The sequence below is a fragment of the Varroa jacobsoni genome, unplaced genomic scaffold, assembly GCF_002532875.2.
Source record: "Varroa jacobsoni isolate VJ856 unplaced genomic scaffold, vjacob_1.0 scaffold_1323, whole genome shotgun sequence".
NCBI lineage: Eukaryota > Metazoa > Arthropoda > Arachnida > Mesostigmata > Varroidae > Varroa > Varroa jacobsoni.
This window is the reverse complement of record NW_019214225.1, coordinates 6,556-32,745: the sequence shown is the minus strand read 5'-3', so window position 1 is coordinate 32,745 and position 26,190 is coordinate 6,556. Positions and strand designations below refer to the sequence as shown.

Here is a 26,190-nt window from a genome sequence, read left to right as displayed (position 1 = left end):
TGGTGTTTATCATATAGAAGCTATTTGATTTTGCCCTTATGTTTTATGTAAAAAGCGATCCAAATAATCAGCGTAACAACTCAGTAGGTCTAAATTTCGATCCGGTAGTTAAATCAGTTTATAAAATTCATCCTTTTTAATATATGTAAAATCTAGCGTCCAGCTAACTTGCCGAGAATCTCATATCCTGTTGATGGTTGCTGTCTTTAGCAATAAATACCGCGGATTTAGTAGGCTAATTGGAGTTATGTTTTCTTTAATTGTTTCAATCTATAAGTTCTCTGTCGACAATATTTCTCAGACGACGGACGTATCTTGTTGTCGTGTCGTTTGCGTTTTGTACGATATAAAGGTAATACCATCTTATAAAGCTTCAATGCTGGCATATGTAGTGAAAGCTCAAAGGCTATACTGGCTTCTACATCACTAAAATTATAACCTCGTCGTACATATTTAGTTAGGGTTACGCTAGCCCAGTTGTTAGTCACAAACTGGTTTTTGCAGAGTTGCGCGCAATAAACATAACTTTAAGTGAATGTTGATTACGTTCAGCTTGTTCAAACCATTTTCCTTTTTCTATATGTAAGCCAGACTGACAATATGCACGTTACACTGGCAGTCGCTTCTCATCAAAATGAACTGAAAAGCCTTTTCGCGGTACATTTTTCTAAGGTAAACCTCTTCACAGGTTTATCAAGTTGCCAAGCAAGAGAATACTAATTTCGGATCACATACTTAGACGAGCGACAGAAAATAAACGGCGAAAGGTAAAGGTGTTTGTTGCCGGTTTCTGAAGCGACTGCCCTTATAAGCGTCGTCTTTGTCTCTGTTTCTAATACTTATATATAATGTAGGCCGAAATGACAAAACTTCACCAGAAACATGTTATACTGCTTATTTTCTGTTTCTCAGCATTGGCTCCCTCTGATATCGAAGGTACCTGCAGAATATCACCGAAAAACGATACGGGAACGTGGGGAAGCAATTTTCAAATGGTGTCCGCAAGGCCTATTTTAATAAAAATTATTCCTAGTGTAGAGCTATTTTGCAACAGCGTAGACGACTGATACCTTCTATGAAATGGTGCATGATTAAAACAGTAAAATTGTTGAAAGATCTATACGACCATAATTAACGTCAAACAACTTACGAAAGACGCCGGTTCTAATGGCTTTCCCCGTCGCCAGACGCGTGCAGCACCCTGAAGGATAATTCGATAACTAAAAAAATTGAGCCACCACGCTATTAACCTGAACCTGGAAAAAGTTAAGGTACTGAAGGTATAAATTGCTGCTGACAATGAGGTATAGCAGCTAGACTTAGAACAAAAATATCTTTTTTTCGAAAAAAAAATGTCACACTTCCCGATGGTTTGTTTTTTTTCATTTTGAGAGAAGAATAACCTTTTGCGCCATTTCAGAAAACATTTAGAAAGAAAATTCAAGTCGGTTTTCTCTTTGCGAAAACTCGTTCAAACCGACCATAGACGAATGTTTTCTTTTCACAGCATAACATGTCCTTCGAGCGACAGCATGGAGCATCTAACGGTAGAATCTGCTCTACGAAAGACGTCCCGTACAGCCTTTGAGCAGACAAAGAAGGATTTCAATTGGCAACCTTTTTAGTTTTCAGCGCAGCCCGTCATCCAATTACTAGGTGAGTTGTATTTCTTTCGTGCTTTCGTCTTATTTTCCAGCCACGTGTAATAATTAAGATAACTAAAAAAGCCCGCGAGTACAATTGCAGTACGAGATTTGAACGGGACATTGACGCATCTGCTGCCAGCATTTGTGACGGCCGTTGCCCGGCACTCATTTAGGAAAGCCGTATATATCTAAGGAGGCATTTTCATGTCAATTTTAAATTACGAACCTGCGGCATACGTGGACGGCTGTGACGCGCTCCATACGATCTCAGTGGACATGTTCAAGCCGAGTGATAACGTGACGCCTTCGTATAATTTGACAGGCGTCAGCTGGACGCCGACATTCAGTTCAACGAATCCAGCTCTATAGATCACGACAGGCTTTTTATCGTCAGACTAATGATTGCGCATCCTATTAATTGTGTCCTAACAAAGATCCTCACCAATTGCTTAGTATGGCCGACAGCATCTAGTCTGAGTGCATTTGCCATGAGGGCGATGGGCAGTAAGGCACGTATGGGCATTCGATGAGTAGAATAGGGCAACACCTTAAAGCTGGATGAATCAGCCGGATTATAGTATATAAATGCGCCTGCAATAGGTTCTTTCTAGTTGGTGACGCATGTACCGCAATTAACGGTTTTGCGCCAAATGAGAATGATTGTAAAAACGGTCAAAATTAAGATCGAGTTCCAATGCACGCCAGTCGTGTTGCTGTCGATATCCTTTAGCCAGTATATACGTACATGAATAGTGGATAAATAATTTTTCACAAAAATATTTACTTGATTTTGAATTGCGAGCCTTGTTTAAAAGTTGCCATATTTTAGCGGACCTATTTGTTTGGCAGTAACTCGTCAGAACGACTTAGCACGGGTTGCGTCATGCTCTACTTAGAGGGATCCGTTTTTCCACATCTGTATAAGTAAATCGATCTGTTAAAATTACATTGGCCAAGTAATCAACACTAAAAACTTGATTACACAACAACAGTATTTCCTTTACCACGTCCCCGAGCTACGAATGCTCAATTCAGTTATATGTCTCACGATCCCGGCCATTGAAAGAATAAACATGGCTCCCAATGATACTTTACGTAGTTTTCGGAAAATGGACGCTACCTAAACCTCCACCGTTCGACGGCGCAGTTCAGTGAGATATTTCGGTGATTTTAATTCGGCCAAATCAATGGCGCCCGACAGTAAAATACAGATAAATGACATATAATAATAACAGATAAGATACAAATAAATGACGGACAGCCGTGACCACTATTTACAGATATGCGCCAGCTGTACGCATCAACATGTGAGACAAATCATCGTCCCTTGTTCGATACTGTGAAATACATCTATCGCACGAGTCCTACATTTTTTTATTGACATTTGAATAATTTTGTTTTTGACAATGCTCTTTTTTTTTGTATGTTTTATATATTTTCACCTACTTACGCAGGAGTGGTACATAGCTGCCACTTAGAACCGTCAAAATAGTCGATTTGAAAAATGGCTCAAGCCGAATGACCTTTCGGGCCGACAAATTTGGACCGATAAAATCTTTGTCCTTGTTCGGTTAATACGTAAACAATAACTGAGACTTTATATGTCTATATGTACACAAAACCTTCTATATGACGAATACATCTGAGCACTTTCCGTTGAGGTCTTATCATCTCATTGTTACGTCGGGTGCTGCAGGCATCTTTTCTTATTTTTTCCTTCTTTGGCTAATTAGTGATCATTGTAGGCGTGTTGACCGAGCATGACTTCATTGCCGATAGAGTCGTGTCCAAAAAGCCCCAATAGTGACGTACAGAATTATCTTCAACTCTACGACTATCATCAGCTTCGCCCACGCTTCGACGTTAGGCAACATTATAGTGGAATCTTTTACTTTGCCAGCTATTATATCACTCGTGGCCCAGAGCGGCATAAGTGGTGCCCGTGACAGCTTAACGGGCAACGTACTCGTCTGCTAATCTTAGGGAGGGACACGCTGTGGTCCAAGTTCGAACTCTGTTCGAACTTGGACCTCGAACATAGACAGAAACTCTGTTCATTTCGTCTGTCAGTAAGTGCCTAACGGCGATACCAACGAAGAACATGGAATATAAGGAAAGCGATTAAGGTATTCCCGCAGTTCTACGCTTAGTTACGAATTTCAAGGAGCAATACTATAACTTTTTTTTTATTTTTCAAGTTGAAAATGCAACACCGAAATAGCAACTAAGTTCAGTTATTTTCCTAACGTCCTAGAATATTCTGCTAGAGAGAACGCGGCTGTTTGTATTACAAATTTAGTTGTTTACCGTACTCATATAGCACCAAGCAGAATTTTATTGAAATGTATTAAAGTTCGACGTAGTAGCGTACGTTTTTTAAAAAGCGTTTTGAGGCGCGCAATGTTGCCAAGAGTGAAAAAATATTTTCCAGCTGGTCCAGATAATTCGCCTGTATTTGGACTAACCTTTTCTTTTCATTTTTTTGTTACCTTTTCTCGAACAGCTTTGCGCGTCCATTGCAGCAGAAGCTCCTCCTGAATCGCTGTTTACCGCAACCATCATTAACGCTACTACCAATAATAACAACGACAGTAAAAAAAAAAAACGGAGATGAACGGCTCAGTATCCCGTGGTCCGTTTTTATTGCAGCTTCTCTAACACTTTGTCATCATTTCTATTCAGAACGACAAAGACCGAACACTCGTCTTTGAGCCGATGCTATTCCTCATTCTGTAGAATGCAAAATCGTCATCCCCACTCAACCCCATCTATTTGCTGTTGCCATCACGACATCCGATTGTTCTTGGGCGAACAGGGGCAACCTGCTCTTGGTATCATACTTGGTCAGGCCCTTTCAGTTCGATAAATCACTTTGCCCTTAGTATACATTTTCGATTGCATCTTGAGACTCTTCGTCCCGGTAATTACATTGCTGCTGTGCTAATATTACTTCCATTCTGTACTGTTCGACTAAGCATCGGTAGCCCCAGGCATGGGGCGTCGGTCCCGAAGGCACGTCATTGAAAGCTACAATAGATGCATGTAAACACGACACGACCGAGCCACACGGCGCGTTCTGCTGTTAGTTGGCATACTATTGCTAACGTGGTAAGATAAAGCGTGTCGTCGCAACAGAAAGGACTACAAGCCAATGGGCTGACTAAAACACTGAGAAAGGTGTCATAATAGCATGACGCCCACGCCGCTTTGGTAGATATGGCGTAAGCAAATAAAAGGAAGTATTCGAATACAAACAGTTGATTTGGTACCGTTAGATCTGAGCGACAGCTACGCCTTCATTGCGACACACGGTTTTTTTTTGAAAGAAACCTAAATAATATGAATCTCATTTAACTGCGAGCTGGCTGAAAACGATCAGGCTGCGTCATAATATTCTGATTTAATAAATTTGCATACTAAATGATTGCAAGACAACTAGACTCAACCGAGAAGTAACACTTTGTCGGCGCAACATATATCGTTTTTTTTTGTAAATTCCCTGTACTCTCATCAATACCATCGGCCTTAGTTACGAGTATTAGATTCAGTCACATAATAGAACATAGTATTTTTTTAATACGATCCAGCGAGCGACATGATAATATCGTAATGAGGGGCCACGGAGGTAGTCTTTTTGAGCAATGGAAGCGGGGTGTAGCTAAATACATTCATCTCGGAAGGCGTTTCAGCTTTGCGAACGAAAATCTTCGCTGCAGCTGAATTGCTCGTTAAACGCTATCGTATAGCATAATTATGCTATACGATAGCGTTCTGCTTATGCTCCAAGCGTATGCTCCAAAAAAAAACTGACCTATTCCTTATGTGAGCAACAGCCAATTAGGATGTTTTAGTCACACTAGAGGGAAAAAAATGGCGCGAAAACTTATCACATGTGGGAACGAAACGTGTTACCACTCTGACTAACGGCGAAAGATTCTTCAATCTGCCCGTTCATTCATTCAGTAGGAAGTGGTCTTAACGACTCTGTTTTTTTTTTTTGTTCATATCAGTGATTATACAGAACTGTGATTCCCGTAACACATCGCACACATCGTAAAGTTGAAACGGATTCACTCAAAGTTTCAAGACCAGTCTTGAATGAGTTGAACATCGCGTTACTCAATCAGGAAATGCGTATGCTTGCTTTACATAAAATAACATAAACTAGGCGTGAAACTAGGCATAACAAAATTCTTATTTTTTTTACCCGCTTAATTCATAGAGTATGCATCGTCTAATTCACCGCCTGGTACAGCGTTTGGAAAAACGTCGCGAAACAGCCGCAGTAACTTATGTGTTTACCGCTGTTGTGGGGAACTTTTATAAACGTATACAGTTATACGTTGAAGTCTCGAGGTTCCTAAAGTACTTCAGCTACAAGCTTCGTGGCATAGTATATATCTGGTATATTTTCGAACAAAGTTAACATGGTCAGTTAATGTCGCTTCAAAATATATCTAATAATGTCGTTCATCGCCATATTGCTTCCTCAGACTACTTGACGCAACGTAGACAAGACGCTCTAGACAGAAAATTTATTTGCTAGGGTGCAGACTAATGACTCTTGTTAATATTACGTTGACGTCTCAGCGTTGAGTATACTCACCATAACACCGGCGACGAACTCGACACATACACAGAAAAACTGCGGCCTGTTAGAAGCGGATCATCGATAAGTTCATCTATACTTCGACGGATAAACTTACTCTTCGATGATCACAAATAAGGCACACCTACAATCACTATAATGAAAAATAGTTTTTCTCTTTTATAACATTTTTTCCTCTACGAGAATGATCCGTCGTTTAATATCAGTCACCGCATGTGCGCTCACAATAACAATAAGGCAGTTAGATGACAATTAAGACTACTTATGAGTGACACAGTTTCTTTTTTTTTTTTTTTTGAAATCGCACTTCTAAACTCGATAATATTATATCGGTGTATATGTATTTCGTTTTTCAGTCTATTAAAAATTTATGCATCCCACAAAAGTTTACAATTTGTCATTTGGCATTTGCCAATCCAGGTTTAAAAATTTTGTTTAACAATCCCTGAAGCACATTATGTCTCGCTTCAAGTAGCGGCCTCTGTGCTAGCAAGTCTCCTTTCTCATGCTCAACAACGCCATATATCGACACATGGAACTTGTCATGGCCTAAAATCCCGTGGACACGACAAATTTCCAATCATTTAAACACTGCGGCGCACCAACGACAAAGAGGGATCCTGCCCCTCCCCAAGGTATAGTCCGTCACGTTTTACGCCCTCTTTGTTGCTTTGCTTTTTTGATGAACAACAACGCTAACTTCAATAGCGGGCAAGCTGCCAGAATCGGTTACACTGTACCAATGAGTATGCACACTCGGACTAACTTACCGCCCCCAAAAAGTGTTGGAGGACAACTTTATCCTAGGAGAGGGGGTACGGCTACCCTCTCCAGGAGTCAGTGACGTCACGCAACCACACGTATAAATTGGCAAAGGGAAAAGGCCAAAATTCAGAGTTATTCCTCACAATGTAGGTTCACTAGTTTGCGCTTAGTCATCTGGCAGGCACTTTGCTAACGTTTGGCACGCTGTAACAAAATAAAACGTGATCAGGCGGAAGATCCGCCGTGCAGTAATGGCTTATTTATCGTGTATGCCAACCCGCTCATTAGAAACTGTGGCGATTTCAGTTGCCCTACCCGACGCGCACGAAACCACCGCGGTCGCCAAATGCGTCTTCTTATCAGAACCACGCTGCTATGCGCGGAAGAAAACGCAATCTCTCGCCCCTGGGCAATTTGTCACTGAGAGAGGCCTTTCTCTCGAGCAAAGCCGCTTGGTGGGTACCGGCGTAATTTGCATTGTGCCGTATCACGTGAAGGGAGCTAACTAATAGGGAGCCTAATTGATCAACCCGACAGCCTAATTTTTCCACAGTTGGAGCAGCTAACGCCAATGTGCGCATGTAGCCATTCTTACGCTGTTGAACATTCGTGACCCACCAAAATGCCTTGATCTATGTCTGTACATTTGCCGTTGCGAAAAACTGCTGGAAAAAAATGCAGCCCATGTAAACACTGCCAACCTCCTCAGACACCTAAATAAAGAGGATCGGCGTTATGGTTATCATCGTTGTTATGTATTCGGACGGAGCCGAAAAGCGTAGGATTGAATCGGTCAGGAATAATGTAGGTAAAGGTTCTGTTGTTCGCGCATGCTTTTCACGTTTCTTAGTTTTGGCGGCGATAGCGGTTGCAAAAATAACGAAAATCGCTAACCAATCAAGTGTCACCCCACAATGGTGACAAAGCCTATTTGCTTCTTAAGGCATACAGATTTGTCCAACTGTAGCGGGGCTTCGTTCCCATGCGTAACCGATGCCTCCGCTGTCTCATTCTGCTCGCAGTTGACCCTTACCTATTTTCTTATTTGCTAGCTCGGACACAGACTCATCCAGAGTTTGATAGAAAATTCGGACGCATCAGAGAAAAGAAAGTAAATCGGCGCAAAACAATTCCGTCGACGAATGGATGTATATGGTGCAGTCTAACACGATGTTTGAGTCTGTCGAAAGAAATAAGCAGACGAGGGAGGAGAGGAGCGGGATCAGCTAGGAGCGATCTAACAGGGGCAAAACAAGGAAAGCGGCACAAGAAATTCACAATAAAATGGATTTACAAATTAAAAAAATCTTAGACGCAGACATAAATACCGCAGCCGCTTCCTGGTAAAGAATACTTATAAACGAAAAGAGACATTGCTCGACTTTGGGTCGTATGTCGTGTTGCGGCTTGGATAACGTTTGTCAGGTAGCGAACGAGTTGCTAACCGTATCAACTGACCCATAATTTACTCATATCAAGGACAGCTTTGAATTCTGATTGTAGCAGGGATCAGATCATCATCTAGAAGTAAGATATCGAAGCCTAAAGATGTGCTGAGGTCTACTAGAAAATTATTCATAAACATCAAAGAAAAACAGCTTCCAGGCGGGGAAACTTTTAGAATAAAAATAACTGAAAGCGTTTTATGTAGCAATATGCTAGCGATTAGTACCCTTTCTAAGTTAACTAGCAGGCATTGGCTTGCTTATGACGCAGGCCGTGTTCAAACCGCCTTGGCAGCCTAGACGGAATACAAGCCATTGTTCCAGCAGTCTTCACATCCTACGCTATGCCAACGGTTAAGTTTCTATACAAACAACAACTTTTTCTGCTGGGTCCCTTACCGTATGTAACGAACTGTATACGTAAATTAAAAATAAGTTGTACACGAAATCGTAAACATGTACGTAGTGTTTTATAGCTCCCTATTTCTACCTAAACCGTCTTAAAGAAATCACTAAAAACAGTCACAATCGATTTGCAGTTAAGCCAGGCTATCTAAAATGAACCGGCAGCGTACACAGTGCACGTAACCTTTCATTTGCACGAATCCAACTTTTAAATAAGATGAATGTTTTAAAAGATAACGAATATATCGAAGATTGTGTGTCTGTTCAATGCATTGCAGACGAACCTAATTGCTAGCAAGTGTATGTTTCACTCTAGGTTAAATAGGAGCCATTTAGGAGTGTGAGCAATTTAAGTGTTTGTAATTCGCGGTAGGAAAAATGCTCATTCCATCCTAAGCGAGAGTGTGCCTTAAATACAAGAAGTAATAAACAAAGTAAGGCCACAGGCTACACGTGACCGCGGCTGATAGAGTTCTACCGAGACGTACCTAATCTCTAAATGGATATGAAGGGACAATGAATAGAGTCAATACTTTTTTACATCTGATGGTTAACAGTTCAGTGTTCGCCGTTATGAATTTAGATAATAAGAAAAAAAAAAAAAAGCAATCGCTCAGACACTACGAACTTCTACCGGAGAAACAAAGTGTTATAGCTATTAATAATAAATGATAAATAGTTGCTTTTGTGTTTAGTTCAATGTAACAACTGTTCGCCCGTCAATTCTATGTAGAAACCTTTGAAATAGGTTGCTTCACCAGCAGTTTTCCCAACATATGCTTCGTTCAGCCATCTCTAGGGGAAATTAGGCTGGATTGTATTGCTAATGAAATAGCTGCAACAGCAAGTCAGGTATGAGGTATGGCATTTATATCCGGACCTGCGTTGATCATTTTATGTATTCTTTTTTTTTTTTTTTTTTGTTCTGCTAGATCGGAACATTGTATATCTTTGAAAAATATAACAGAAAGCTTCGCGTTCGCAACATATGTGGCTTCGTTTCAAAGACCTGTTTTTAATCTACAGCGAATGTAGTAACGCTTTTATGTGTTAAAAATATTCATTTTAGTTGATTTGGAAAACTTGTAATCGTTTACCAAATTTCCTGCTGAGTTCTAGCGATAAGGGGGCAAAGTGCAGTGTGCTATAGCGCGTTGTCGTCCAAGCATTTAGTAAGCAGACATTTATACCAACAAGCAGCATTTTGCAATAGTCAAGACAGTAGCACGTCTGCCGTGCAAATAATTCACAGTAACTGTTGCAACCAAAATACATTACCCCCCTAGGCTATCAGGGGGACGAGCCTCGGAACTTGGAACAACCTTCTACTTAGGATAAGCGTAACATTGCAATAATACGTCTGAACTTCGTTCTGCGGGTGGACAATACGATCTTAAGCCATATCTGTTACGGCTAGCTGTTTCATGACCAGTGATCCACGGCAACATTTTTTTCAATATAAAGAAAACGAAACAGTACACACACTGTCGGCTGTTATTGATGATAAAAGAAGATTCTATTACGAACGCGATCTGAAAGAGTCCGACGAAGTGTGCTAGTTGCTTCAAAAAGGAAATGCTTAAGCGAACGTTTGCATTTTCGTCCTATTTCATTCCTTTCTCTGCTGTCATCCGTGAGTTGAGCATGAAACTGCCCATTGAAATAGATGTATGTATCGTCTATGTAACGTCGTTTAAGCGTTACTCATTGGTATGATATATCAATAAAATTAACGTGATTTAAGAAACTCCAGAGCTCATTTTTGACCTTTGCTTAGTAATTATAGCGGTACATATTTACTCACTTTTGTATTCTATTTTTTGTCAATTACCTAACAAAATAGACTCAAATTTTTGAAGGGCGCACATTGCGGCAGGAGTTTATGAACGTGACACACAGTTGCTATGATCCCTTTACGAAAGGACCCTATATCGGCATAAATAAAATTAACAAATTTATGTATCTTTTTCAACCTGTGGTCGTCTCCGTCTCGCACATCGTATCCTTCGTAGAGCATTGCTTAAAATGCGTTACCCTTTGAAGACGTGACACATCCCTGCATGCACTAGATACGCGCGAGAACCTGAAATCCCTCAGGATCTTATGTGCATACCTGCAATAGACAGCGATGGAAGCTATTTTGCATCTGTACCAAAGATCTCTGTGATCTCTTATTATCAAGACAAACCGCTTAGCAGAGTCATGACGCAAATACACCAATGTGGCTCAAATACGATGAATCTATTGGGCAGAATCATAATGATCCATATATGCGTGACGAGAGACAATTGACAACACTGTCGGAATGTTTTTTCTTTCATTTTACACCAGTTCTTGGGTTTTTGCCTTGCTTGTAGCGTTTCTGCCCAATTAAATGTTGACATTATAAACTTTGAAATACTGTACATTGAAATAAATATTTATGAGACACGCATTGCGGTGCTGCTTTGCGAACTTATACAATGACGATCGTGAGCCGATAGATGTCTGTCTCCAATAGCCATTTCTGCTGCATAACTAAATCCTATAGGGAATATATTCGCTTTATTAGTAATAGTTTCACGCTGAACATAACAGTTCGCTGTTATTCTGATCTACTTCGAACGATCCACGCATTTACATTACCCCTGAAACAATCCTCAAGATTCTCCCCTCGCTCCGTATTTCTGACGCGGAATGGCCTAAAATGTTTGACGAAAGATTCAGCAAACCTTACCAAGCGGAAATCTCAAATACCTGAAGTCGGTTCCATTTGTTGCGCGAGCATCGTTTACTTCGACATCCGCTAAAGTGATATGTCCGCCAACGAAATATATGGGTCGGGTCAGCTATTATACGAAGTGAGCAAGCACAAAGAGTGCTCGAACTAACCGCTCCAACGATATGAGTCGTCGTGATCCCGAGAGAACGTTTGAAGGCAAGCACTAGGCATTCCCTTTCAAGCGATTGCGCAAAGAACCAATTCGTCAATACGAGAAGCGCTTCAACTCTTCAGCTCACGAAATAAACGATGCCAAATGACCTTGTCTCGCTTTGTTGCTAGACTAGTCATACGATCATGATTCGTTAGTTCGTCTTGTATATGATGTAAAACTAAGGCCACGTTCAGTCTATAGTAATCATTAGTTTTTCCTTAAAGGACGCCCTTTATCAATTCAAGATGGTTAAGAGGTCGTCTATGCCGTAATGATAAATTTGATATGCCTAATAAACAATCCGATTAATGTGATTGATCGTAGCGCGAACGTATTGTCTGTCTAAAGATCAGTTAATCTTACTCTGGCTATATAGGAAGTTACATTAATTTTAGCTGCTTAGATGCCGACCTCGAAAGACTTATGCATCTTAATTTGAATATTTACTTTTCAATATGGCTGCGTAACACAGCTTCGATAAGGACTTAAGCGATCTTAGAATGGATGTCAGTGAATAGGGTTCACTGTTTTGACGCTATGTACTTCGACTTCAAGCCTCGCTTACGCATAAAACTATCGAAGTTCTTATTATACATAGGTCATACATTATCCTCAATGTCAGCGTAACGTCTAGATGTCCTTACGTACTATATTGTACAGTTGTATGTAGTGTGTCCTCGTGATAGCCTAGTGGGTAACGTATTCGCCTGCTAATATTAAGGACACGTTCTGATCTAGGCACCAACCCGGCCGTACATCTCGTTTCGTGCTGGGTTCCAGCCGTTCGATGGGACGCCTAATGACGATATCGAACGTCAAACCCGAAAAACAGAGAAAGGTATGTATAGTATATAAATGATTTGGTTCATTTAGGCTCACAACGCTACCAGTAAAAATATGTACAAATACTTATCCATTGAAAACTATCCCGTTTTGCATTTCGGGTACGCGAAGCAAGAGCAGAATAGAAAACAAGTGGCGTAAATCCTACGAATGCGGTCAGAGATTTAGGCGTCATTAAAGCTACCTTTTTAACACATTGAGAATCTTCGATGGGCGTCGTGCTCGAGGCGGCATAATGGCTCAACTGGATCCTACGAAGTTTTTTGGTAAGAGACCCTTTGTACATGAAACTGTTTCGTGTCATGATCTAATATAGAGCTTTTAGAAAAAGACCCAAGTAAATTAGCAAGAAGTGTGGCATATTAGTGCCAACGTAATAGAGATGTTACTAAGATTACACCCATTTTAGAGTGGTTGAATTTTGAGTTTATTGATAAGACGATGTTAACGAGTATAAAGAAAACACATAGGCATATAATCGGTGAACCGTTTATTATTACCGAGGTCGCAAGCAAAATGAAATACAATGCTTTACTGAGGTGCTAATACATAAAAGAGAGCTCATCTTATCGCGATGCTTACGGTTTGGCGTTTCTAAATGTTTCTACAAATTCCCACGTGCGTTACGCACATAAATGAGAATGTAGGTTTTAAATATTGTAGTTTTTCAAAATATTAGATCGATGTTTGTGGACGGACGACGTACTCGCTAAATAGCGCAATAAAAACGTCAATTTAAGGTCGATATGCATATGAAGTTACGTAAACATGCCACAAGGGGTATCACGATGACCTCCCCGTATTTGCACATCACTGACACACTCCGGGAGCTGGTGAATGAGCCGGGACTTGTGCTGACACTTGTAAGACTACTACGAGTGTTTAACGACCAACAATTTATCTTTGTGGTGAGGCAGTCAGAGCGAAGCTGTTTGGCTTGTGAAATGTAGATATAGATCATCATCATCATCATTATTGTCTACCATGTACTGGTCAGTTTAGGTAGGGCCAACAGCGCGCTCCATTTACGCGATTGAAATGCGACCTAGAGGTGCCTGAATTTTGTGTTCTTATAAGGTAGAATAATCTGAATTCACCACTCAGTGAGACGTACAGTACAGACCTATACACAAGTATTTGGTGCTATGCGGATATAACGGTTCTCCCCCAGAATGACTTCTTTCGGAATCTATACTTGTCTCGTTTCACCTATTTGCTAGCAATTTCGCATTTTCAATATCCAGACATAACAAAGGTTTAAATAACATTATTAACGGAAAGGTAAAATGGAGACGCAAATAGACAAGGATGGATCACTGTGGGATCTCGATAATCTGCGTCAGTCTCTAACCTAGTACTTTTTTTTCAGTAGCAGTACACATGAATCGAGCTTCGGCTCAAAAGAAGCGTATATTACAGTTACTAGGTTTGATAGCTTTCAATAGAATAGCGTTTAATACGTGCAAACCTACGCAATTTTAGTATTAGCCAAGATAAGAAAGATACATGGTAATTGGCTTTTGTTTCGGGTGTGATGAAGAACCATGAACGGAAAGTGATTGAATAAACATGGCGTCACTGGATTTGGTGCGCATAAATTCCACCATGGAAACTAAAAAACCAGATTTTTACGAGCCTGACGACACACGCGAGTGCTTGATATATGAAGGGAAATTGTGACAAATATCGTGCCGCTCGTTGTCTCTTGATACCATCCTTAGGATATCTTGAAGGTCTTTCAGATTAGTTTTACAACTCAACCAGACTCACATAACTCATATAACGCAAAAGGTTTTAAGTTCTGATTCTATATATTTCCACTGATATTGGATTGCTGTATCTTTAACCTGTCTTTTTTGACTGCTACAATCAGAAGTTTAGCAATTCGTTCAGCCATTAAGAACGTCGTACGGTCGTCCTAAAGCTAATCTTTAATGAATGTCTGGTTTAGCCTGTACTTGCCATAGTACGAATAAACGACAAAGGAGACGTACGTTCTTGCCGTTGTTATATCGGTTCATGTGAGCATTCACAGTTTACAGCTTATGTTCGTACTATAAACAGATGCGACTGATTTACGAGAAGTTAGATCTGTTGTTTACAATGTGTATCCGATCATGCGTAGCTGTTATTGCATTGTGAAATGGTGTTGCTTTATTGAGATAATTTAGCTGTGTTTTTCTAAACCTGGAGCCCTGTCCAATTATAACACGGCTGTATATGTCTCAATCAACCGGTGTCACTTTTGTCTTGGTTTCAGTAAGTTTAAACTCCTAACTATGATAACGAATGAAGACCGCTGATTTACTGGTTGGCTAAATAATTTCAAAGCACTTAGACCTGATGAATGACCTAGTCGAAGAAGCTGATTTCTAAACGGAATGTTGAAAATTAGGAAAGGACAGGATGGTCGCGTGGCTAGCAGCGTTAAAAATCAATGAACTCGATTTAATCTCATGTCTAGGCTTCAGCCAGCTTTTGCAAAGATTCAATGACCTAGCCTTGCCGTTCACGTGAGATGGTATTTAGCGACCCACAGCCTTTGTCTATTTTATTGCTGGGACTGAAATGCACCAGCTGAACGTGGCCGCAGAGCTTCTAGGCAAAGAACGAATGGGTCTGTTGCTATAAATATACTGAATTTTAACGATGATTTTGTAATTAATTTCTCATGGCTCTACATACAGGTTAAGTAAGCTCCCAAAGCATTTATTCGCTGAACATTGCAAAATTGGGGATTTCAGGTGTGCTATTCCCTTTTCGTTGTGATTTTATAACATTACGTGAGAACGTAAGAACACATGAGGACCTAAACACCCTTGAATCCTTTCTGTCAGCTCTCTGAGATTATTCCATAAGCATAGGCTATTCACCATAAAATAGAGCTCTAAATATATCGTAACATGCTAAACGGTGTCGATAAATTTTGATACCTTGGATAAAACCAACATTGAGTCCTTTCAATGTTTCAGCAAGTCATCAACTGTCCAGGTTTCCATTTTGCCTACTTTGAACTCCTACACTAGTAAAATGGTAGTAAGAAGTAGCAGATTAATTTTATTCATTAGGGTGTAAATCATGTTTTCAAAGTTAGTATCTTAATATTACGGTAGTACTCGAACCGAGTAGCGCAACTAGTGCGCCCGATAATCATTTCTTTGCCCAGCAGATTTCATTCTAATCTACGGTACGTTACTTGGAATGAAACGTTCAGAGCCATCCTCAGAGAGTTCATTAATCACTGGAATAGTTAATTTTAATTTATTAGTCCACACTCTTTAGTCGTTACATGGGGTCGAATGGGCTTTCAGGCGGTCGAAAGCGCGTGCTTACCCCCCTGTATGTTTTAAACCGTCCTACACCTACTTTCTTTTAGCGACATGGACGTTACAGGCAGTAATAAGCCACCTGCTTTACCGCCGATGTTGCTGTCCGGTAGCGAATTGTAGCACACGTGTACTGCAAGACAAAGAACAGTGTGCGCGCGTTATGACGTAGTAATAACGCGTTCGCCTATTAAATTTGTTTTTCATGTTTTACGTCCGGTAGTTAATCCGTTAGGTATTACTCCAGACAGCTAGCCACCGGAATGAAACACAGCGCCTTTATATCCGGACTCGAATTTAAACACGGTAAATCCCTAAAGTTAGCAAGCAAACGCGTTACCCGTTATGCTATCACGGAGACGTGCACCGAATTTAGGTAGTAGTGAGGTAATCTAGATTCGAAGCCAGGGAGGGACACATGAGATGGATTTCGGTGCAGCTCGCTTCGTGTTGGGGGCCAACTATCTAGAACAGTGTGTAGGGGCAGTATCGGCTGTAAAACTTAAGGACGTCATAAACATTTATGCGCTTTACGATCTGTTGTAACAATAACGCCCACTAATGACGACAATGCATAGACACAATTTGTGTCAACTCGCAACGTCCTTTTATAATTGTTTAGCCAATAATTCCGATCGCGATCTAGATATAAATATCCTACACACAAGCTACTTGGTGAAACTTGGTTTTGTGCATTCATAATGTGATTTAAATCGCTTAAAAAATTGTCCCATTGAACACATCGTAGCAATCGTGACATTCGACCGCTGGTGTTTAGCGGTTGACAGGTTAGAAAATACCAGATCCAAGCCGGCTGCAGTCTAAAATACATTAACTGTAATCATGTAATATATACGTTCGTTTCAATCGTCTTAAAAATTCTAGCAGGTGTACGGAGAAACGTTCCGTGACCGTGCGGATCGGCCGTTCCACCGGTGCGTTCGTTTGCGTAGAGGTACGGCGGTTTGTTCATAGCGAATGTTAAAATCTACCTAATAGTACCACCTTGTGGACGCTCTTCGGACCAGGAAATTGTTTCAAGAAGCATTCAGGGCCACGAACATACTCATAGAAGAGTATGCAACAACTCATCCGCTTAAACCATGAAACTTGATAATACGACGATCGCAGCTATGGCTCTCATCTGAGCACCGGTGTTCAGCGTAGCTCAATTGATCCCACACCTTCAATTCGACGTTGATTTCAAATTCCAATAAATCGGACCGGGAGGAGACCACGCGGGCGCAATCGACCTGAATGCGGCCTTGTTATTGATACTGACAGCAAATCGCGTCAACAAGACCAACCTGAGCACACGTAGCCCGCTTAAGTATTGGCCTACCTTCGTCACAGTCCTCCGGCTTCTAATACTGAGCGGCGCGGATCAGGGCTCCATACGAGTTCGGATTAGCCATTACGATCTGCAAGTCATACCATGATCCAACTTAGTGACCATTGCCAGTCCGTCGCTAAGCGTGTGGCCTTCTTTAATCACTTAGCAAGGCGGTTCCTGAAGAAAACCAAGAGTTAAGCTTCACCAGGTTACTTCAAATTCTCCACAAAATGACGGATTAAGTCGTCGATATTTTTCTTGCATTTTACCGCTTTCCTCAAAATTGCAGTAGTGACGAAGTGCGACCCCCTGGGACTGTCGATTAACCGGCCGGTGGAAAGGTACCATATACCCAAAACTGGCAGAAACCGTATGTACCGTAAAAATCGTAAATAAATAAATAAATTATATTTAAAAAAAAAAAAAATATATATATATATATATATATACAGAGGGAGGTTCCAATTAGATATCAAGTTTCAGAGCACCCCGTAGTTGTCTCTACATAAAAGCAAGATTTGCGTTGCCACAGTGGGTGCTCTTTATTAATTCCTCACTATTTGAATAATGGATGTAGACTTTAGATACTCAGCAGCAGATCTCATAAATCCCTGCTCAGCTTCATATATAAACTCTAGTATGGATCCAAATCGATCGTGGACACCACGAGCACGAGCACGTAGAATGAATTAAAGGTTCATCTATTCAGACGCTTTTCTCTGCACGTAAAATTGTATTACGCATATGTTCAAAGGGGTGACGCAACCAGATACGCATTTCGACAAGATCAACATCTCCTGTTAGAGTACGTCGCCCTGAAGTTTGAATTTGAAGCATTTCTGGAGAATTACCGGGAACTGTGACAACTCCTTAAATTCCCTTATTGCAGCTACGCCAACCTTGCACGTTGCTTGGATTAAAGACAAGCCATTTTTAAGGTAAAGTAGCATTTGCAATACTTCGAAAATCGGTATCAGCTGTGGTGCGCAGTAGGGTTTCCACGTAGCTCGAAACAAAGAAAAAACCGCCTTGATTGCAAAACTCCTGATGGTTCCAGTCCTGAATTGGAAGGCCTTAAAGTGGCCGAGTTTACGCAAAAGCAGTTGTGCTTAGGTAAGTAATAGCTACCAGAGCCCTATCTCAAATCACTGTGGCGGATCGCGCGAGCCAAGACGGAAGCCACAATCATATTCTGTCACTCTGGAAAGACAGATAAAACAGAGATTCGAAGGACGGTGCAGCGGATGCAGCGAACCTTCTATATCGGCTCCAGGATATACTCTACAATATGGAAGGATAATGGGACCGTGGAAAGATCGCTGACGTCTAGAGCCTACGAGACGGAACACATGTATTCTCGCATCATCTACTCTTACTCACAAGAACCTTAACTTGGAGAAACGATCCGTGGCCGAGCCAGGTGCTGACTATTATCAACGGGCACAGTTCTAACAGAGAAGAAAGGCCGCGTTTAACAAAACAAACCAGATGGCGTAGCGCCTCAGCTCGAAGACAACTTCGATGATATCTATATTGTGGTATTCTTCGATTCGATTTTGTTCGAAAAGTATTTTATTGCAGATTGAAATGATCACAACTATTAGTACAGTGACCTGAAAGTAATAAATGCAAATACACTTATGTAGACAGTCGTGATAAATTTTAAGATACGATGACTTAGTCTCGCTTGAATGATGAAAATTTGAGACCTAACATTTTACTCTACGGATGGTCGTAGCGCAGTTCCAGCGTAGGACCCATTTAGCAAATGGGTCGTAAAGAATACACTGTAGAAAATGTGGCGTGGGCTAAGAAATGTCTCGATTCGAAATCGTGAGATTTGCCGTTAATACGTGATACCCTATTCAGTGCGTTCTACAGCTTTGCTTCATCCACAGAGCAAACAGCTGGTCATACTGTGCCTCGTGCTGCACAACTTGTTATTGCAAGACGTGGCAGTAGATCTGGAGCAATGACGAACAAACTAGCTAATTTTCTGTTGAATAGCTATAACAAACGTTAATTACACTTTAATTCGTATTGTTCCGGAATAGTGTCATAATATGAAGGCTTCTGCTTTTCGGGTTTTATCGAAACTGAAAAAACTGCATCATCTAGCCTATTCTAGCCAACAAAAGAAATTATGCCCTGAAAAACCTGGAAACCTATTGTATAATTTCGTGTTGTTTATTTTATCTAGATACCGCACTCGTCATCAAATACAAACATTTGCGTGTATAGATAAACAGAGAAGTAACATTTAAAAAATTGATTCGCGCATATAAGACTATGCGTTATGATCATAATTAATAAGGAAGCATACTAAAATCTATAACTGATAGATTATGCCCATGGAACGGTTTCCTGTAATCTGCAATTCTTAACTCGTGTTTTGGGACCATCGACTGAAGTAAATTAAATGTCAGACATACTGTTATCTAACACATAAACGATTGTAACTAACAGTTATTCAAAAACTTAAAATGTAAGTATGAAGTAGGCAAGTAAGTAGAGGAAGCAATTGCGAACCATTAAATAGCTCAAGTCGGACCGCGGTATGTGAGGTTATGCTCTATCATCGATCATGTATGCTAAGCAATCCATCGTCTCGGCCTAAACGTTTTTACAGGTAAAAGCTGCACGATCCTTCTGTTCGACCAGACAGCCCACTCCAGGCGTGTAGGTATTGTAGATGCCTCGACGTTCAATACTTTGTAAGATCCTTAAGTGTGGCTACGTGAAACGACCAGAGTAAAACGACCTAGAAAAGGTTTTCTCTTTCGCATAAGCATCGAAGTCAATTTTAACGTGAATGAATACGGTACGTAACCTTCCAGCACTTATATTCCCATGCCTAACGGGTGTTCTAGATAATAGACTATCACACTATTATATTTCAGGAATTGCTCTAAGCTCAAAACGGCTTTCTTTCGTCAGGGAACTTCGGTTTTAAATGTGGTTCATATTGCGTTATCATAGTGTAAGGCAGGAGTGGGAGGTCAACTACTGGCGACGTTCAAAAAGGCATTTGTTTTTTTTAATCAGGACCATTCGCCAGGGACAGCCCGACACAATCAACAGGCTGTAGCACAGACATGTACGATTTTGTAAAATCGTCCCAGATGTGGCCTAAACAAATTAAAGTTACCTCTTATCCAAGTTTCTTTGACACTAGACTGTATATTGGATACTTTTGTAGGGAGGCGTTTCCAACGTAGGACACAGGACATTCTAAAACTATACCATTAAACAATGTGTTGCGCATAAATTTATACACAATCCATGAATTCGAATTTATAAAATAACGCTTAGCAAATTTTTAGCTGACTAAAAAGAACGACATTATTGAGTAATTCCAAATCACATTGTCCTGGTTTAGCTATGCAGTGTTATTTAACTATAATTATTAGTAAGATCTACGTGTATTATATATTACAGGTAACATGTCCTCCTTCGATAGCACCATTAATGTAAATTACATCATAGAATGACTGATCATTTGAGGATTCAACGTTCTTCATTAAGAGGTCAACAATGAGTTTTGTGCCATCAGTCTTACATCAGGGCAATAATGAACGCACTAGCCCATATAAACAATGCCTCTTTGGTATTTACCATACGTTCTATGAAATGACGCTCTGTACTACGATACTAGATAACGGGAGTGCAAGAAGCGCGGGCGTACAGTGTAAAACATCGAGTAAATAGTACCTCTTGGATGCGACGATTGGTATCAGTATCGCTTTAAACTAGTCCGTTTTCGATGTAAACTTGATCAATACATTAATGTATCTCAATGTATCTCAATTTCGCATATAACCATTTAGAAATAAGACAGCAACGAGATAACTCAGTTGTATGTGTTTTGTTTTTTTGCTTGGTAACCTAAGCTGTATCGAAAAATGCTAAAGGCCTTTTTCTAATTTACTCTACAACTATCGTTGTGTCTGTCCTGACTGGCTTCATACTTTCAGTGAGTAGAAAGTAGCTCGACTAAAGTATATAAAAAAAGACATAGGTACTGACGAGGCCGAAGTGCTGAAACAAGCATTTTACAATAGCGTTTCGCGTACCTTGGTAAGCATGAGAAATATATTAACTTGGGTTGGTTTCGTACAAAAAATAGGCATTCGGGAGATCAAAACGCGATAGGTGGCTGCTTTAATAAGAAGCTATGCTGAATATAGACAGTAATCGTACATACAACGTTTATATTGAAAGCTAAAAATATTCATGTGCTTATGGGCGAGTCATCCTCTGTTTTCCTATAGCGAGGCCTCAAAGCAGCTTATTATTTGCTTCTGAGTCAGGTCTGACGCGGCAGCACGCTACTTGTCCCGTCGATCAGCTCTTCATGATACGTCGACCATTTGCTTTAGGTTTATCCACATGGCAAAGGTCATAACCGAGGCAGAGTTCTCATTGGTAGGATTATGCTTTGTTTCGTTAACTCTGATAAAGTTATAACAGAAGTGAAAAGAATACATTTAGCGGATGATGTGTTTCGACAGATCGTTTCCAAAAGAACAATATTCTTCTAGTATTTAAAATTGTCGCCATGTGTTTTAGAAAGTCTGGCTCCCGCCTAATGATAATGGATGGATCATCCATTTATCAGTTTGTCGATTTCATAAATTCTACCTATATACCCTTGGCTACCAAACGCCATGTTGCAGCTCTCTAGACGTCACAGACACCGCGCATTTGAATAGTTGGAGAACATAACGTCAGCTGTTGACAGGGAGAAAATGAACGTATGACCTTTCTTGAGTGAGCACACAAAGGGTCAGCTTGGTGTCTATTCTCATATTTAGGTACTATCTAGGCCACGACGGCCCATCCTCAAAGCTTCTTAAATATTCGCGGATTTGATGTTTGTAAATGATCTGGGTAGTAATTTTTTGCATAACAGAAACTATCAAATAGGGAGCATTAAATTGGACTAGTATGCCCATTATTGCAACAGATATCGACTGACTCTAAAGGTCAGGCCCTTGGTACTATACTGAAGAAATGATGCCGCAGACCCGATCTCATCGAGATTGTAACTAAAGATAGTATTAAAAAATCAGCAAATATGTATGCTGAAAATACGATACTAAATCGAAGGAACGTAATTGCTGGATCTCAATAATAATTGATAGAACTATTGTTAAGGTAGCCGTGAGTTTTATTTTTTAGAGATTAGCCGTTTAATAGACTGTGCGTGTGTTCCTTGATGTACTTGATGGTATCGTCATCGTTTGGTAAGGCAAACGTTCTTGCAATCATCGATTTTCAGGCAAAGCTTTCCAGATCGAATTCGTCTTTGCGTGCACGTTCATGATTACGCCAGGCCGTTTGAACACTGCAATTGTTTCTTTAAAAAGCTTTAAGGGTATGGTAACGAGTTATTGCGCACGTTTTTCGTATGCCGTCTGCGCGCTAGCAGCGTCTGCTACTTTACTTCAACGTGATTGCTAGATTGAACCCCAAGACTGTTTTCAAGAGACAATTTACATCAGTAGACATAGTCGAATGCCTCTCAATAGCAGATATGACTTGAATATACTCTACTAGAGAAAACTATTAATGCTACTAACAACTTTGTTTGGAAGGCATCTATATGCAGGACTTAAACAGCACCTAAGAATTCTTTAAAAATCCTTATGCTCTCAAATAAGACTGCGCCAAGTCTCTTATTTATGTTACAGAGTATGAGAAAGAAATATATGGCTTTCCCTGAAGTCGAGAAGATCGAGATTGAGCTAGTAGACCATTTAACGCACTGATTCATTTTCGTCGGATGGCACGAGCGCCCCATTTTTCAGTATTCCTTACCCGTCTGTTTCCTCCCCTTTACTCTTACTGAATTGCCACCACCGTCGTGTCCAGATGCTAGCGCGGGTCTAGTATGTATGTCAGCTAAAGAGAAACTGCGTGAGAAATTATTTTTTGCCCAACAACTTAATAAGTACTTGTCAAATAAAGGAACGGAATATTTTATGGTAATATTCTGCATTTATACGGTATAATAAGTCCTAATCGAACACATTTTTCAAATTACCCTATACAGAAATGATGTTAACTTCTATTTGTACAGCAAAAATTGCTGTACATTAATTAATTAATCCATTAATTCTCAAGCTTTACGCCTAACTTCTGATTCATTGTCTAATTGGGCCTATTATGGCCTCGGGGCCACTACTTTTGTCAAAGATGGTATGGTGCAGTTCACCATTTCTGTGCACTACTTAATATAATTCTAGGTGCTGAATAAAGCAGAATCTCATTTTCACTTCAGGAGGCGTAAGAGACATGAAGCAATCAGCCACATTACGCTTCAACCCTACTCTAGGGAACTTCTATGTTTTTACTGCAGCGCTATCCAACGGGCCCTAACAGCGGGATTTCGGAACACTAAGTAAAACTAGGCCTCCATGAGGAGTCATTTGACAGTATTTCTGCAAACGTCAATGATCAAGGGCTCGACTGTCCTTGACGAATTATGTATCCAATGCTACAATGTAATTAATCAATTGATTAATTCAGATGCAGACGTATACCGCGTCGCAGGACTCAAACAAATGGTTTCCAATTTAGCAGGCAAAAACATTCGTTTGAACCATGATAGTTAGCTACAATATTAATATAAAGTTCTTCCGAATGATGGAATGTACTCCCAATATGAAACGAACTTATTTATACGTAGCATTGAGGTACTGAATCCGTCAATGGAATTCTCGCTGGACCAGTAGGAATGCTATCATCCAACTCATTGGACAGTCGTTACTTGACCATAACGGTTTCGAGCGGCTCTAGAATCGACTGAAAAGGCTGGCTGGCGACAATTAAACACAACAGTAACAACAATTAAACAAACAACAGTAAAACAAACATGCTCATATAGTTCGTAGATGTAAAACTAAACATCAAAGTAATTCAGCTATTTCCAACTAAGAAGCTCACTTCTACAGAATACATCGGATATCCTAGCATTTCCAGGGTTTCGATCACAACCTATCGCCTAACAGTTATCATTCAAGCACTTCCTTCAGTTTGGCTACGGGCAGTCCCAATATATGAATATACGCCTAGTCACGTGTATTGCGTACGTATATGAAGCATCCACACGTAGAGGACTCTGTACAGCTCTACTATAAGTCTGAAGGTCCTGCCCATTGTGGTTCTTTTTTGGGAACATCGTTGCGTTATTATAATTAATTTTAAATAAAAACAGCCATTATGATTCCCAATTAAGTATATGTTCGATGGAAACGTCTACACGATCGCAGTTATATACTTCGACTCTAGTTTTATATTGGTCAGCGTCACTCAGTGAACAATATGCCGTTTTACTCGACAATAGAATAATTTACATAGTAAATAATATTTATCAACTCTTCCGAAAATGTATACGCTGTATTTTATTGTATTCAAAGCTTGTAAATCCGAAATAGTTAATAGTTAATAATCCGAAACAAGTAGACCAGCAATCTGTGCTCACATTGTGCGCGGTCCTATGTTCCGGTAATTAGTGGTTATGCTATAATCGACAGTTAGGGTCTTAGAGACCTATTCACGGAAGATTGAGATCTTAGCATTGATTCGATGGTGACTGTTAATGGGTTTTTTGACAGGTAATCAGCAGCTGGAAACAGCTTTCGATAGCTTCTGTGTAGGGCCAGGCATGGTGGCTGCTACTCCATAGGCAATTACAAGAAGATTATGAAAAGGTGTTAAAAGATAAGGATCTAATTAAACTTTTTCTTTCGACGGAACCGGAGTACCAAGTTACTGCGCTACTTTAGAGTTAGTCACACGTTCGGGCTCTGTTGGGCGGAAGTGGGCAATAAAAACGGACGTCAACTTAGGCGTTAGTCAAATGTCAATGTACACGCATATATTCATGAGTACACAAGCGTCGTCGTTTGTATAAGAACTTGAGGCGAAATGCACGAAAAAAAAATACGACAGCTTTTACAGATCTTAAATCCTTCTTCCGTTATCACGGCGAAAGACACAAACGTCTTGGGGACGCTCCCCAGCATTCTGCTCCTCCAAAATGGCCTCTCCAAGTAGTTGCCCTATGAGCAGTAGGTGATCGTGGATCCTGTGACGCCTAATAGGGGCTAGACTAGATTGAACAGCTAGGTTACGAAGGTAGCAGACTAGCGCCTGCGAGAGATACATCTCTGCGCTTGAGAACAATTCCTATGACGTCATAATGATTCGTTTGATCTACATAATCGCAAACACTCTACTTTATACATGGTTTCATTGATCGCATCTAGCAACCAACTCTAGCAGAAAAAGTGCCCCGTTAAGCAATGCCGATTTCCGCTTTTTCAAGGGTCTATGTTGCGCGTGCTGTAGGTGTTCGTCGTACTTTATACTCACCATCTGACGCTATAGCGTAGTTAGCAGAGGTACCGAGGTCGTAGGTGGGCCGTGTGTATAGGGCCGACTTGTCAGTGAAATCGGCAGCCGGTGCGCTATTATTCGAAAGTGTACAGCCGGAGACGCCACTGCGAAGTAAGCGACAACCTGCTACCTGTCTGGGATGATGGCTCGCGAACGAAGCATGGATACCGCCTTCTTCTTTAACCCCAGCCGCGGCTGCGAAGCAGAAGCAGTAGCAACACTCACATACACAAACACTGACAGACGCGTAATGCAGCGGAGCAACGGAAGTGGACGTGTTCGTAACAGAGGACGATTGATGCAATGCAGCGTCGAAAAAGCGCAACAAATCCTGATAGTGAGCCAATATTCCTGTTTCCAGTAGAAGTTTCGATCACTTCGGGCCAGAATTCGTACCCTAAACATGAAAACGCTCGAAACGAGCGCAGGTACCTCAATCAGATTCGGCCCGATGCGCGCATAGGAGCATAGGAAACAGACATAATTGGATATGAACGTAA

General features: G+C 40.6%; 1 protein-coding gene and 1 long non-coding RNA gene across 4 annotated transcripts in view; one reads left to right on the top strand and one right to left on the bottom strand.

The window, feature by feature from the left end:
• TkR99D (Tachykinin-like receptor at 99D) overlaps window positions 1-7,364 on the bottom strand; it is a 62,958-nt gene extending 55,594 nt beyond the window's left edge. For both annotated transcript variants that reach the window (XM_022848036.2, XM_022848039.2), the window contains exon 1: window positions 6,253-7,364. The gene's annotated coding sequence lies outside the window, so the exon portion shown is untranslated. The remainder of the gene's footprint in view (window positions 1-6,252) is intronic.
• LOC111268859 (uncharacterized) lies at window positions 1,442-21,115 on the top strand. Of its 2 annotated transcripts, XR_002685427.2 has the most exons (4): window positions 1,442-1,656; window positions 12,524-12,623; window positions 19,917-20,108; window positions 20,726-21,115. It is a non-coding gene; the product is annotated as an uncharacterized LOC111268859 (long non-coding RNA). The 2 variants fall into 2 exon arrangements; XR_002685428.2 differs by lacking the exons at window positions 1,442-1,656; window positions 12,524-12,623 and adding an exon at window positions 16,697-17,657.
• The last annotated feature ends 5,075 nt before the right edge of the window (window positions 21,116-26,190 follow it).